The sequence below is a fragment of the Copadichromis virginalis genome, linkage group LG3 (assembly GCF_057382275.1).
Source record: "Copadichromis virginalis isolate Kocher_CV1m ecotype Utaka linkage group LG3, C_Virginalis_male_GT1.1, whole genome shotgun sequence".
Taxonomy (NCBI): domain Eukaryota; kingdom Metazoa; phylum Chordata; class Actinopteri; order Cichliformes; family Cichlidae; genus Copadichromis; species Copadichromis virginalis.
This window is the reverse complement of record NC_140620.1, coordinates 33684106-33701284: the sequence shown is the minus strand read 5'-3', so window position 1 is coordinate 33701284 and position 17179 is coordinate 33684106.

Below are 17179 nucleotides of genomic sequence, written 5' to 3'. Positions count from 1 at the left end.
AAAAGACATCAGGCGAACTATCGCATGTCCGCCATTACCTGCCCGAAACCGGAAGTGACGTCATTTTCGCGGAAAATTTAGTTTTTTACTTGTAGGCTTTAAAGCCTATACTGGTGTTTTTATAAGTCATGTTTGACTTCATGCTTTTCTGAATAGTTTCTGTGATGCTTAGAACTCAAATTGCACTGCTTAAAATAGTTTATTTTGATGCACATGCTGCTTTCTTTGCAAATTTGCATCATAGGTTTGTTTTTCGTTTTTCCTGCAGTATATAAAAATTGGTGTATCTCAAAAATAAAACTATGAAGACGCTCAAAATAAATTTCCTGTGGTGGGAAACTATCTTTTGCAACTTTTTTGTATTTAACGTTTTGAGGGATAAACCTCTTAAATTTCTCCAAGTAGAAATATATGTAAATAAAAAAATAAAAAATAAAAGATTTTCAATTTTTTTGTAGTTTATTGCACTTTTTTGCAATTAATGTAGTTACTATGGACTTAATGCATACATATTATTAAAATCTGGGCTATAACAGTTGTATTGATGTATAGCAACTTGAAATGGTTCCAAAAATAGCACCACACCATGTAAAAATATAAAGTAAGCTCTGGTGGCCTTGGTTCTATGGTAGGTCTTAAAGGATTAAACAAAACTGTTAATTATTCACAGGCAACCCTTACGCCATTTAGCACAACACTTTTTTTTTTCCAATTTCTGTTTAAAGCGTTGTAACAATGCCACTCATCACAATGTGTTGATGGCTGTAAATAAAGAACCCTAACCCTGATTAAACAAGCTGCAGTTATAAGTCATGTTTTATCTACAGAGAGCATGTTAGTGACTGTGTTTTCATGTTTGAGTGCAACAAAAGACGTGCTCAGCTGAGTCACATCACTTTTCATGCTCCAGCAATTAAATATGGTTGACCATTTGATCCATTCTCACTGTAAAAAGACAATTATGTGTCAGAAATAATTGTCTCTAATTTTCCCCTTCAGAGGTAATTACCCTTCTTTCATATTCCTCACACCAAGTTTCTTTGAGTCAGTTCTGCTTGTTTTCTCAAACTATATGTTTGAACTTTGCTGAGCATTGCTTTGATGGATAAGACCTTCTCTATCAGCCAAGATGTCAGTCACACAATTAACTACACCATTTTCATGCCTTCAATCCTTTGCTTTATCAAAGAAAAAAAGATGATGACCATTTTTTATTCTCTATTCATGCTCCTGCTTTGTTGTCTGTTCAGCATCTATTCATTCTACATTTGTTTTCTTTTCCATTTGCAGGTGAAGGGGCGCTGTATTGAAATATGGATCTAAGAAAAAACAAGAACAAACATACACTCAACGCACTCGAAAGAACATGTGACAGAGAGAAGTTTTGTTTTGTTTTTACAGCATGTAGCTTTGCATATCTATGATGTTAATCTCTCGTTCGACCACATTCCAAAGGTGCTGTTTTTGATTGATGACCGTGGCCCTTTGCACACTGAACTCTTCGAGCAATCACTTTGAGACGATTTAAACTTTTTGACATGGTGGGTTATCCTGCTGAAGCAGCCATCAGACGTTGTGTACACTAAGGCCATAATGGGATTGAAAGGGTCAGCAACAAGCTTAGGTAGGCTGTGGCAAATTATGTTCAGTTGATACTAGCGCGCTAAAGTGTGCCAAAAAGTATCTCTCACACCATTACACCAGCGACTTGAACCAGTGACAGGAGACAGCCTGGATCGATGCTTTCAAAGTGTTTACATCACATTCAGACTCATGGAAGTTCTTGGCAAATCTGATTTCATCACTTTAGACTCATCACCAATTGGGATAAATTCACATGACCTGTAGCTTAAGTTTTCTGTTCTTACCCGATGTCCTCTCCTGCTGCCATAAACCATCTGATTCAGGGTTACACGTGTTGTCCGTTCCAAGATGCTCTTCTAGATCCCTGTGTTGTCATGACTGGTCATTTGAGTCCCTGTTTTCTTCCTATCAGCTTGAATCAGTCTTGTCATTCATTTCTGATTTCCTGGTATCAATAAGTCATTTCAAGCAGAAAACTGCTGCTCACACAGTGTTTTCTCCTGATCAGACCATTCTCTTTAAACTCTATAGATGATTGTGGGAAAATCCCAGCAGATCAGCAGATACTCAGACCAGTCTGTCTGACATCAACAACCACGCACACTGAAAATTCACTTGAATTGCCATTCTTTCTATCCTGATGATCACTTTCAACTTCAGTGGATCATGTTGACCGTGTCTATATGCCTACATGCACTAAGTTGCTGCCATATGATTGGCTGATGAGATATTTGTGTGAATTAGCAGTTTATACTGCTAAAACTGTAGATTCTCACATTAAATATAACCAGTTCAGTAATCCACGCGAGTCAAAAGCTGAGGCTTCCTGCTGCTCTAAAAGGTCAGACATTTTTTTAGTCCTCAGAAAGAGAGAGGAAATATCTTCTAATACTAATATATTCATCAATATATTTACCACTGGCTATGAGCATCCCACCTGATGTTAAAACCTTTTCTTTGTGAGCGGGGACCACAGCTGCTAAGACACTTATGCAGTCAGTAACCCGTTTAAGGTTGTCTCTGGAGCGTCCTCAGTTAGTTTAAGCAAAACAACCACTCCCAAATAAAAAACAGGAAGCACTGTGAGAGTGTTAAACATCATCCAAGGCAGCTTACTCTCTTGCCAGTATTTACTTTTAGGAGAAACAGGAGGAAACATAAGTTCAATGTGCAGGATTTTGTTATTTACCCAGTCAAAAACCATTCTAATATACTTGAGATAAATGAAAAAATAATAATTGTACCCCCAATTATGTAGATGTACTACATATGTAACATTCATTCCATTGTTTGGGAAAATTCATTTAGATGTTTAGAAATCAACATCACATGAAAACGTTTTTGAACACAAATGTCTGTTTAACAATTTGAATATACATGAAATGTTTCTGAATGTTTTGTAATGGTTATAACTTGTTACTGTAATCTGCATAACAGTCATAATAAAATAATGTGATATTTAGCATCACCATGCATCATAGCCTTTATGCCTATGTTCTCAATACAAACAATGGAAGTAAGAAAGATTGTTTTATACCATTATTATCACTTTGTCCATCAGATCAATCTATTCCTCGAAGGAAAGGTCAGAGGTCAAAGGTGACATGATTCAAGTGATTTTTTTACTTTTATACACTACTTTCTATATGTTGACAACACACGGGAATCATAGTTTCTAAGATACAAGACTTTTTGCCAATTTTCAACCAATGAGACATTAAGTGAGTTAAGTTTTAATAGATTGTTAACATGACTCCACTCTACACCCCTAAAAAGTTTTATCTGAATTAATTCGACTTTTTGAGCTATCATATTTGCAGACAGAACCTCTCCCTGGCAGAGGTAATGACATCAAACTCTTGAAAGAAAATCCATGCAGGACTATATAAGAAGAATAAACAAAGACCTATTTAAACTTTTCACAAGAGAAAAAACAAGGGTAGAAGTCATAACTTCTATTCAAGTGTCCCAGCGAGTCATGGCCATGCCAAAGAATTTAGGGAGCAATGATTTAATTATTTTCCGAAATGCTTTTCTAGCTCTGACATGTGAAAATGTCTTTCTGTGAAAAAGACCTGTCGTAATTATCCTGATCTAAGGTGTGACAAAACTATCAGAGTGGCAGCCATATGTGATATTGTGAAATCACACAAATAAACAAAGAGGAACGCAGCAGTGAATCCCTTCAAATGTGTAGCCAATAAATTTCTTATAACCACATCTTTCCCCTTGGCCTAGTGGGTTGTTAGAGAGAGCTGGGCGTTTTTAAGCAGAACTGTCTGCTGGCAAAAAGACGCAAAGGAAACCTAAATACCTAAAAAGCTCAACTGCAGGATGTATTCTGTTCTCACAATTGTGTGTCATACGTACAGCTGTAGCTGTAGTTCACATGGTTTATGGACACCCACGAGTCTCTGACACCCAGGAACATGACTGCACACACACTCGTGAGCTTGCACAGAGGCTCGCAACAGCTGTGGGTTATTAAGAGATAAGGAGATCAAAGGGTCAAAAACCACTGCTGGTTTTGACACAAAGACAACTATCTCTCTCTGTGTCATACAGACACACACACATACTCGTTTTCACATCTTAGTGAGGGCATCAGACTGACATAATGATGTCCCTAGCCCCCTTACCCCAACCATGACCCCAAACCACTTTTTGAGCCTTTGCCTTAAAATTCAAAAGTACCAGCATTTGGTCCCCTTGATGATGATGTTTAAACAAGGACACACACACACACACACACACACACACACACTCTAACAGGACTGCGCTCTGGAGGGTATCCAGACATTTTCACAGGGCCTCGTGTACAACTAGCGTACAATTGACAGCTATGCACATTATTGTATACTCATCAAACGTAGAAGCGATAACAGAAGCAAAAAACGTTCAGGGGAATGTGCGCCTGGCAGACCTGACAGTGCATGGATGTATTTAAAAAAAATAGCATAATGGGATCTAGGGGAGGGGGATCTACATTTTACATTTTGCCAAGGTGTGAGCATTTTTCTGTGAATTTATGTATGCAATTTTCAGGCTGTCACGTGTGCCTCTGTGATTTCTTTATATAATGTTTATATAATGTTGCATAATGGTGTGTCTGCCTTTCTGAATGAAATTTCATTCCTCCTGGTGTTTTGATTATTTTTCAGACATGTTGTGTGTGTGCGCACAACTGTGAGTCACGTGTGTGTTATTTAAAGAAGGGATTAGGGCCACCAGAGACTCAACACCTGATTAATGCAGAGAGCAATGGATTGGAAAGTGGATTTGAGCCAATGGATTTTAAACATGCACGCACATCAGCACACCCTAAATACTTCACACGCCATACCAGAAGACTGCCATTAAATACAGTGACAATAATCACCTTTACTCATTTACTGTGGAGGATTAAAAGTGCCAAAAGTTAATATTGCCAGGAATTCTTTTAAAATGCTTAAAAAATATATAAACATGAGGTGAGGTTGTCTTTATAAGATATTATAACGTCATCATGTTGCCGAGCAACCACGTAACAAGTTAAACAGACCTGTTCTCTGTATTTATGTAAAAATGTTTCTTTCATAATAATAATAATAAAGTCTCATTTGTAGCCACAACAAATAAAATATGAATGATTTACAGTCTGGAATTCTTGAACAATGTCCTTTGGATAGTCTAATCTAACAACTCCACTTTTGGGTAAAATGAAATACAGCATGTCAGCACAAACACCCCAAACCAGCCATCAAAGATGTTGGGCAATAATGTGATCTTGTTTCACATCCACGGGACCTGCACACCTTGCAGCCATTGAGTCAGCCTCACACTTGGTGCTAGAATACTTCTGCAGAGGATTTTATGGTTGTCTGTCTGACAGGTAAAGCGTGGCTGAAACTGGATCATGCAACAGGAGAATGATCCCAAGCACAGCAGCAAGTCTAAAACAGAATGGCTGAAAAAGAAAAGAACCAGGGTTTTGCAGTGGTCCAGTCAAAGTCCCGACCCTAAGCTGACTGAAATGCTGTCGTGGGACGTTCAGAGAGCTGCGCACAAATAAATGACCACAAACCTCAATGAATTGACAAGCGATAACTTTATTTATCTTTGCTAAAGGTTCGTCTACAACCTGCTGAGTCATGGGGTGTATATAGCTTTTCACAGGGTTGTGTCATGACACCATCAGGTTGTCTGTTTTTAGCCTTCATGCAAGTTTTATGAGTTAACAATATCTGTGTGTATCTTTAAATGATACTGGATTTATTGATAATGGTGTATTTATGAACAAACGTATTAAATTCCTATTTTTGATGTTTGGCATTAATGGTCCTCCATACATGCAACACTGGGTAAGACAGACAAAAATGATTTTGTGTATTATGAACCCAGATACAAAAGGTTTGTGGCTTTTGTGTCTGTATCTATTGACATTTGACAAAAACAAGCAGACAAAAAAACCCCACATAAAGGTAAAATGGGAACGGGGAACAAACACATCAATGAGTCAGGAAGGCAGTCAGTGAAAAGCACAGTTCCCTAGGCACGTTATCCCTGGAGGGCTTAACCTGGGGGTTGTGGTCATAACCTGGTTAGTGGCTCTGGTTGCTCTTAGAGGGTGTTCTCCTTGTGGCTGCGTGCAGCAGGGCTGGGGGAAGGTCTGTGCTGGCGGACGTAGGTTAGTGGCCTGGTAGCCCCTGAGTGGACCCGGTGCAGGCGTGTGGGCTTGGGGTTCAGGGGTGCTTCGCCTCCGTGCTAGGGCTCTTGCTGGGCCTTGGGGGCTTCGGTCCTCGTTGGTGTGTTGCCGAGGTTGCGGGCGGGTGGGTGCACGGGGGCTCAGCCCTGGCGCAGGGGGCCTCTGGCGCAACGGCCTAACTAGGGGGCTCTTCAACTGACAGGGAGTTTGTTCCATCCTTGCAGGAGTCCACTCTGCAGGTGGGGGAGAGTCATAGGAGAGGGGAAGAATAAACTTAACCTGGGTGTCTACTGTCTTGTGCAGTCTGGGAGATGATTGAATGTTAGGGTGGGTACAGTTTCCTCTGCGGTGGGGTCGGGTGGACTGCCCCGGGTCCTGTATGGCTGGGCGGTCCTACTGCCGTAGGCCCCGTTCTGGATGGGCCTGGGATCCCTTGCCTTGGTGGGTGCCGAAGGACGGGGGTGCCTACTGGGAGCAAGATGGCCCCAGGGAGGGGCATCTTGCTCCTCCCTTCTTTTCCTCCCCATCCCCGGCTGCCTCCCTCTTCCCGCTCCAACACACCCACCCACACAAGTAGGGCCTTGGAGTGCGGGTGTGTCACCAGCAGTGTTGGGTAAGTTACTTTAAAATAGTAACTTAGTTACATTACTAGTTACTTCTCTCAAAAGTAACTCAGTTACTTCAACTTACTTGTTACTTTCAAAGTAACTAGTTACTAGGGAAAGTAACTTTGGTTTTACTCAGAATTCTCTTGTTAATGTGTTTCTTCCATAACTTTGCCAGTCTTCTAGCTTGCTTACTTGCCACAAGTGCACTGTGCCACCTACCAATAGAGATTGTCTAACCACAGAGGCTGCACTCTGGTCACGTGACACGGGGAGCAAAGTTTTGAAACAGTCTAGCAAAGCTGTAGCCTACACAATGGCCTCAGGTTCAACAGAACCAGAGCCTGCGGGGATGCTAGTACCAAAGACAAACTGCACATCAGCCGTGTGGGAATATTTTGGGTTTAAAAGAGATGATGTCGCACAGAGTCAGGTACTGTGTAAAACCTGTCTTGGTAGAGTTTCTACATCTCGGGGAAAACACTACGAATTTGTACCAGCACCTTAAGACTCAGCACAAAACAGAGTATGATAGATGTATGGCTAAAAAATCTAGTAGTGTGCAGAATAAACCTAGTAACGTTACTCGGCAAGGATCACTGACCGAATTGTTTGAAGGTGTTACGCCATATGAACGCACTTCAAAACGGCACGTGGAAATCACCAAAGCAGTAACCCACTGCATCGCGAAAGACATGATGCCCGTCAATACGGTGACCAAGCCTGGGTTCAATAATTTGGTAACTACACTGGATAAGAGGTACAGAATGCCCTCCCGCACGTATTTCAGTCAGACTGCAATACCCGAGCTACATATGCAATGTAGGCGGAGGGTTGCAGCGGAGTTAAAGGCTGTTGAGTTTTTTGCGGCGACAACAGACATGTGGTCAAGCCATACAGCAGAGCCCTATCAAAGTCTGACGGTGCATTACATTACCGAAGACCTCCACCTCGAAGCTCGCAGCCTACAAACGGCCTACTTCCCCGAAGACCACACAGGGGAAAACATTGCTGCTGGCCTGAGAGAGGGGCTTGCGTGTTGGGATCTCCCTGAAGACAACCTTGTCTGCATAACGACGGACAACACGTCAAATATGGTGAAAGCAGCACAGCTGAACGAATGGACCAGGCTCCAGTGTTTCGGACACAGATTACATCTTGCTATTGGTAAGTTACTGCCGTGAGAGGGAGAGAGAGAGAGAGAGAGAGAGTGTGTGCGTGCGTGTGCATGCATGTATGCGCGAGCCTGTGTATCACTCTCTCCCACAAACACACCACAATATTATTTATCTTGTTCTTTACTGCTGTTAATTCTAGATATGTTATGTCAACCCCACACTGATGTACCCACCTCTTCTTATGTATTTTCATTTTTGTATTTTCTCCATCTTCTGGCAACATCAGTCTTGGCTGAAGATGCTGCGGACACTGATCTGACTAGATCAATTAAAACCAAGGTCCTGGCATACCTCAACGACAAGTATAGTGACCTCAACACCCAGGAGCTTTTGGATGTTGCGTCGTTCATGGACCCTAGGTTCAAAACGCAATACATCAGCGCAGACAACCTTCCTGCCATTAAGGCCCGACTGAGGACAGAAATGGTGGAATCGGCTAGACGTACACATAATCAGGTAAATCCTTGAAAATTATATTTCCACAAACACATAATATTTATATATAAGCTAACTGCAAAACTAATGTCTCTCTTCGCATCTGGCAGGAGAAGAGGTCTCGCACTGAAACTGCTCAAAATTCTCCAAGTGCACAGGCCTCTGGGGGAAAGGCAAAGAAGACTCTTGGTAGTCTTTTTAAAACCAGTGCGGCCTCTTCAGCTTTGCCTCTGCCACTTGAAGATGTCGTGGAGGCAGAGTTGAATAATTACCTGTTGACCCCTGTCATTGACGGAGAGGATGATCCCTTAGCCTGGTGGAAAGTGCACAACATTCACTTTCCACGACTGTGCAAGATGGCCCGCAAATATCTGTGTGTGCCAGCCACAAGTGCCCCCTCAGAGCGTCTGTTCAGCACTGGAGGGAATATAGTGACCTGCACTCGCTCATCCTTAAAGCCAGCAAAAGTAGATATGCTGGTCTTCCTAGCAAAAAACCTGTGAGATGATTATGGCTAGCTGAGCCATACTCATTGTGCACTTTAGTTTGTGCTGTGTTGCTGTTACTTACTGCAGATAATCAAGATGTTCAGCCAGTTTTAATTTAAAGGCGTGTTTGTGTGTGTGTTTATACAATTGCTATTATGTTTGCACTTTATGTGTAATGTTACTGACTGCAGAGATCAGTAAGATGTGTGTATTTTTTATTTATTAGTTTTATTTATTTAATATTATTTTTTAATTTAATGACTGTCTAGTAGTTCACAGATGTCGAAAAACTGAGTGTGGTAAAGCCACTGATTTTTTTATGTATATTTCTGCAACCTGCACATTGTACTGATTTTCATTTTAATGTTTACACCAGGGTTCCTTGTCAGCACTTTATGCTCAGATGTTTGTAAGCTAAAAATAAACTATTGTGTATGTTCAAATATACTGTTGTGATTGAAGAAGTTAAATAAAAATGTCAGTCATCAATTCATGCATCACCTCATGTCATCATAACAGAGGTCTGTCTTCCAGGAAAGAACAGTTTAAAATTAATGTAATATAGTATTGGCCATACTATATGATGTATTGCTTGTCTTTGTTTAATAATACAGAAGACAAAGACCTTAAAAAATAATCGCATCGCAATCGCAATATTGGGGCAAAAAATCGCAATTAGATTATTTTCCATAATCGTTCAGCCCTAATGACCAGCAGCTTTTTTGCAGCTGTGGCTCCAGCAAACATCAGCTGATACTAGAAATTAATATTAAATAAATTCTAACAACAGCTGATCAAGCTTAAACGTGCTGCTGTTGTTTAGCGCGACATCCGCTGGTTTCCTCTTTCGGCGCAAAGTGAGCGATAAACAAACAAGAGAGCCGATCAGCTGATCATTGATCAGTTTTCATGACTGAAGTAGAAACGGGAGAGGGAGGGGGGAGAATGAAAGAAGAAGAGGCAGCTGTGCAGCAAAGACACAGAATAAATCCAGCTTTGTGCCTTTTTCATTGTAGCTGAATTACGGGACAAACTGTTCCTTTTCACCTCAATAAGAAACGCGTAATATTTTCTCTGAATACCAAACGGGACGGTTGGCAACTCTAATAACTTATGAACAAAATAAAGTTCAACATCAGTATCATAGCACCCACCTAGCTGTATAGAAACCCCGTCATGCTAGCTAGCACGCAGTACGGAAAAAGTCAGAATAACGAAAATAAACTCCACCTAAACTTGGTTTATATCTGACCCAGAGAGAGTGCAGGTCATAACTTCTTACCTGAAGTTCAGTTCACACTTGGACCGGCGGCCGCCTCGGGTCTCTTTTCCTTCTGCGTCCCTTTTCCTTCATCCACCTGCGGGCCTCCACCACTTGCTAATGTTACTGAATCTGTGGAAGCTCCGCGATAGCCACCACACGAAGTAACGAGTAACGACCCTATCTAAATCCCAGTAACGACTAACGCGTTCCTGATTTTGGCATAATAACTAGTTACCGTGCTCGTTACCACAATAATAACGTAGTTACTGTAACGCGTTACTTAATAACGCGTTAGTCCCAACACTGGTCACCAGGGTGCAGGGGAGGCATCCCCCCCCTTTCCTCTTCTGGCCACCTGTGCCTCAATTTTATTCCACAACTTAGACATCCACATTACTTACACTCTCATAACACATACATATATGGCCTTGAGGGTGGGCACGTTAACGGCATCCAGTTGACGGTCTGTGTATTCAACCCCACCTCTGGCGCTGGTGCCCACCTCTCAATTTTAAATCCATGTAGACATTGAGGGTTCTCAGGAGGGGCCGTGCTAACACCTGCTGATCTCTGGCAGCAGCACCATGCTCTCCCGTGTTTTAAATGCACCTTAGAACAACACGCAGTAACACTACACATGAGTGAGAGGAGGGAGGTTTTGGGTCTTCACACACCCCTGTTCTCTGCTGGCTATCGGGGAAGGGGGGCTGGGAGGAGGTGTTGGCCGTCCGATTGGGATCTAGGATGCGGGGCCTCCCTGCTGCTGCGGAGCCTGGGGCGGTCTGCTTGCCTCCACCCCGAGGGAAAGGGTAACATCTCCTGGGTCTAGGTGCCGTTTCCCCCTCCAGGGGCGAGGGTACCTGGACCCGGGATATAGAGTTTGTTTGGGGAGTGTGATTGTGTGTACATGTCCATTTATGTCTATCCCTACGTTGGGTGAATGCTGAGTATTTGTATATGTGTGCATGAGGGTGGGAATGCATGTTTGTGTCTGTGTATGCCTGTTTGTCTGTGTTTATTTGTCAGGTCGGGTCTTACACTCCACCTCTCTGGGAACTCCCAGGCCCTCCAAAGGCCCTCCCTGCCGGTAACTGATGCCCTCAGGGGTTGGTGCGTTGGTGGTTCTTGGTGTCCGGGGCTGGGCACTCAGGTATGTACCAGCTCACTCCCGGTGACTACTTGGCGGGGCCTGGTGCCTGTTGCTCGGTCAGGCCTCTTCCGGGGCAAAGGGGGCCCTCTGGCCTCAGGACCTGCGGCTCGGTTCATTCTGGCACAGCTGGCTGCCGGCAGAGCCGGCGGGCACGTCACTGCAGCCCCATCTGGCTTCTGCTCCGTGGCTACTGGGTGACCCCTCATCTGGGGCTCTCCCCAGGAGGGTGGCCGTGATGATCCATTTCGCAAAGTAAATCCATTGGGTATCCTTGTTGGTCTTCAAACAACAATTCTGATGGCTAAAGAACCAAATGGGACGGGCAAAAAAAAGGAAAAAAAAGAAAGAAAAAAAGCAGAGTTCAGAGGAGACAGAAATATATTTGTATTCATAATTTTTTTCTGCATACAAGTCCACGTGGCATGCTTCAATGGAAGAATCTCATACAGATTGACATCCTTGAGTTGGCCCCACCCGCAGAGCAACACACTGACTGTCATCGCCTTTAAAATCAAAAAGGATCAGCAGAGACACAAATAAACACGGCTTCATGACAACCTGAACACAAAGGGAAAGACGGGAAATATAAGAACATCTCTAATATACATCAAGAAAATACATCCTGTGTTGAATCGGTACATTAAATCCACCCACATTTTCTTTTTAATCAAAGATGCTTCTGCCTAAAGTGGTTCATTCATGGTATGCTCCAAATACCAACAGTCACACTGGGTAGTTTGTGTCAAATATATCTGTGTATGTAATCGGTGCCTCCTCGGTGCAATCGTTGATTTTAGCTGTGCACTATAACGCTGCGGACCTGAGCTTTGCAATTGAGGGGTTCATATACAGCTCTGTTCACTTTAGCTTTAGAAATGTGAGCTTTGTGCAGTGATTCAGTGCATCTGCATGAATATTACTGCTGAGTCTCTTTATAAGAACAGATGTTTTGAAAATCAAAACTTACATGTTATATAATCATTAATTTTTTTACACAAGAAAGTCCACTGTACTGTATCAGAGAGTAACTAATCTGCAGAGAGTGTGAAAAAAGAAACAAAAAACCTGAAATGAAAATCTAGTAGAAATTTTGAAACTCTGTTCTGTAGACTTGCAGAAGATGCCTTTGAAGCCAGGCTGCTGGACCACAATATTCCAATATTCAACAATATTGTTATTTTAGTTAAGTGTATTAGACAAAAAAGAAGGGAAACATGCTGTCTTCATTTATTAAAATCCAAACTATAATATTATTGTGTTCATTTCACTTTTGTTAACGCTAAACAACCTGCCAATCACAACTGTCAACTACAACTGCACGTGTACCTTGCCTGTGTTGCAGTGGAGATGACTGCATAATATGCACGCACACAGTGGAGGCATTTTTTTCTCCATTACAAAATAACACTGAACAGACGACATTCCACTCAATCAACAGCGGCCCTGGTGAGTGACAGCTCTGAGAAAAAATATGAGCTTCAGAATGTTGCTGAACTGGTTTGTGCCCTTATTGTTTTTTTTTCTTCCCACAGCTTCATATACCTCACACGCATCGAAACACCAAGCCAGCATTTTAAGATTTACAATTTTAATTACGATGCTAATTTCTGAAGGGGCTCTTTTGAGGATCCAATTAAGGCTTACATGTGTCTGCATGGAAGGAGGGGTGCAACAAAAGCAAATGAGATAACGCCAATAGAACTTACAAAACATATGAAATGTTTAAACCAAGCAACTTTAAGTAAAAGTAAATAATTTTGATTTCTTTTTTTTTTTCTTTTTTTTTTGCTTGTCCCATTTGGATTTTTAGCCATCAGAATTGTTGTCTGAAGGCCAAGAAAGATGCTAGGCGGATTTACTTTACCAAGTGGATCATCATGTCCTTGCCATATTGGTCCATTTGATTGACCTTAAAAGAAAGAGTGGGAGAGAAAGAAAAATAGAGGAGAGAAAAGACTCAGCTGTCCATCTGCATCTTAAGGATAAAGGACACTCTTTTGAGGATGCCAATGTTCACATTTTGGACAGAGAGGACAGATGGTTTGAAAGAGGAATGAAAGAAGCCATCTATGTCCACTGTGAGCGACCATCTTTGAACAGAGGCGGTGGCTTACGACACCAACTCTCTGCCATCTACAATCCAGTTTTGAGATCCCTCCCCAGACGCCTTAACGCCCACTCACATCCTGGGCCATCTGACCTCAGGAATTCGCATGATAAGGTGGGGTCAGGTTTCACAATGAACTCACCCGAAACTCTGGCTGATTGGGACCCACACCCAGTTTCACACCTTGGCTCAGGCGATTAGAGGATCATCAGGGGGTCCTTTTGTCCCTCTGTGGGGGGATACTCCCACTAGGTTTATATCTGGGACTCTCCACCATTTGACCTTAGAACTGAAGAAGCTTCTCGGATGAGAGGTGAAACGTCTTCAAGTGACTTAAAGAAGTCCAGACGCTTTTCTTTGCAAGCTCCTTTGACTACGATGACCTGGATGACTGAGAACCTTCACAGACATTCTGCACTCTTTGTTAAATCTCACAAAATAAGGAAAATATAACAATTAATAGATCAAATTAAGTATAAAAGATAAAAACAGAGTTTGGACAATTCTAATGAGCTTAAAAGTTATTATTTGTATGACCACCTTTATTCTTCAACACAGTCTGAACTTGTCATTTCTTTTTTCTTTTTTCTTTTTTTTTTTTTTCTTTTTTTTTTTGGCCTGTCCCGTTTGGCTCTTTTGCCATCAGAATTGTTGTCTAAAGGCAAAGAAAGATGCCCAACGGATTTACTTTACCAAACTGACCATCCCAGCCTTGCCGTAATGGTCCATTTGATTCACCTTTTATTGTTTATTTTATTTTCACTTACTGAATACGGGACAGACTTGACTGGGGGAAAGAAGGGGAGAAAGAAAGAGGGAAAGAGAAACAGCTGAGAAGAGGGACGGGGGAGAAGGGCAAAAGACAAAAACCAACAGAACGGGCAGAGAAAAAAAATGCATATATCAATCACCTGGATCACCTGCTGAGAAAGAAAAAAGAAAGCAAGCAGAAGAGAACAAGAGTAATAGAATAAACAACATCACAATGATATATGGGAATATGACAGTAAATACTAAATGTTAAACATTATTGTGCAGCACATAAGATCAACAGAACACAGTGTGCTTTGAGGTAGGAGCCAAAAAGGGTGTAGTTTGTGGGTGTGATCACCCATGTGTACACCTGTGAGCATGGACGCGCTTGTTTTTTGTTTTTTAAAAGGTTCCTTCATGTAATAATCTGCTAGAGGGTGTGGGGGGGCCACAGCCCCGTCCTCCAGGGCATGAAGCAGGTATGGAGATCAAAACTCCAGACATCCAGAGGCCCCCAGAACACAAGAGACCAAGGAAGACCAACAGAGGGGCAGCTGCGCCACTGTCCCGCAAAGAGCTGAGGAGAGTCCCAGATGAGGGCTCACTCAGCAGCCGCGGAGCAGAAGCCAGGGGGAGTTGCAGTGACGCGCCCGTGAGCTCCGCCGGCAGCCAGCTGCGCCTGAGTGACCGAGCCCCAGGCCGAGAGGCCGGTGGCACCCCACCTCCGAAGTGGCCCGAGCGAGCCCCAGGCTCCAGGCCCCGATAAGCGGCCGCCAAGGAGTGAGCCGGTGTGTACCTGGAAGCCCATCCCCGGACACAAAGAACCACCAACGCACCGATGTCTGAGGGGGTCCGCCACTGGCAGGGGAAGTGGTGGTAGGGGGAGATATGCCTCCAAACCTTGGAGGGCCTGAGATGTCCCCAGAGAGGTGGTGTCTGATACCCAACCTGACATATAGACACAGACATACAGGCACACACAGATACAAACATCCATTCCCACCCTCATGCGCTCATATGCACTTACTCCACACTCAACCAACGTGGAGACAGACATAAAGAGACGTTGTACACACGATCACACTCCCCAAGCGTACTCTACAAACCGGGTCTAGGTGCCCCCGCCCCTGGAGGGGGGAACTGCACCCAGACCCAGGTGGTGTTTCCCTTTTCCCTGCGGTGGGGGGAGGCAGACCGCCCCGACTCCTGCTGCTGCGGAGTCGGGGCGGTCATTTCTTTAAGTAGTTGTCAGGAATAGTTCTCCCGGCTTCTTGAAGGACATCCAAAGCTCCTCTTTGGATGTTGCTACCATTTGTTCTGTTCTCTGTCATGATGATCCCACGCTGCCTCAGTATTCCTGAGGTCTGTGCTCTGGAAAGACCAATCCATGACTGATAGTGTTTGATTGACAAATGCTTTCACTGCAGTGGCAGTGTGCTTGAGATCATGGTCATGCTGAAATGGAGCCCCAAACGATGACATTTACTGTTGTACCTCCCAGTAAATACTGATCATGATTTGAACCAAAACTTTCACATTTGGATTTATCCCTTTATAACATCAGTTGACACTGGTCTTATACGGGGATCAACTGGATTTTGGAGCTTTGTATGATTAATGGCCCCAAGTAATCCTAATTGCTTTCATGATGGGTCAGACCAGCAGTTTGTTCACATTTTTTTAGGTATTAAATAGCAGAAATGATTCAATTTAATTAACATGCCTAAAATGCTTGGTTTTGTTGTTTTTGTTTTGTTTTGTTTTTTTGTTTTTTTTTCACTTTTTTTGAGAATTAACCAAACATTCACAGTCTCCTGTATACATAGACTCTGGCACTCTAACCTCTTCAGGGCTGTAGCTTTGGCTTCTATTGGCCGATTGACACCTCTTTTTAATCGTTTGAGGCAGTAAAATCATGGTAATGATTCTGGATTCTCATCAGTTCAACCAGTCAGAAGCTTCAAGGCCAGACACCACATGGCCCCAAATTTACAACACGCGGTGTAATCCAGTCACGTGTCTGTAACTGGGCCTGAAATTGCGATTGTTGACAGAAGTGGCTCTAATGCATTGTGTTGGTTCTGCCATTATCAGGAGGTACAGCGGCTCGTATGCAGATTTCTGTCTTACCGCATTTTCTCCGCTTGTATTGTTGTGGTCTTCTTTTTTGGCTGGTTCAGTGAATTTTAGTCGGAGCATGTTGAAACTTGGTGTTAGCTTAACAGTTAGCTAGCTTAGCTAATTGTTTACATCGCTACATGAAGTCTAGATATTTTTTGTCTCAGTTGCGTGTGTTAAGCGGACTTTTGTGCAATTACGTAGTTGCTCTTTTAAGCATTGCTTGTCTGCGTTGCATTTGGTGGTTATTGAAATGGTTTATACGAGCATTTAGCTGAGGTTTCTGTATATATCACACATGTTGATATTTGCATATTTGAATATTTGCATAAAAGACTTGACTTTTATAATACAAACTTTGAATCAGGATGTAGAATACATTTATTGCTGCTTAAGTAGTAAAATTAGCATTTAAGTGAAGTACTTGAGCTTTTTATTACCACCGAGTAACTGTGTACTTGGATAAACACGCATATGTACTCTGGTCTACATTAGTCATCTGTGCAAGACAGTGAAACAAAAACAGACAGACTTGGCAAACAACAGTTTAACCTTCTGCTTACAAGCTTATCATTGTTTTGTCAGGTTTATGGATTAACATACCAACACACACCTCAATTCCAATGTATTACAGGTACAACCACATATTTTAACTCCAGAAACATGCCCCACCAGCTTTTTCGTGGCATATGTCAACTTCCTCTTCTCAGAAAAGCTCCCGAAACATCTGAAGCTTTGTGAGTAAAGAGGAAAATAGTTGCATTATGCTACTTATGCTATTGTATGTATGGAAGCCACACACAAAACACAAGA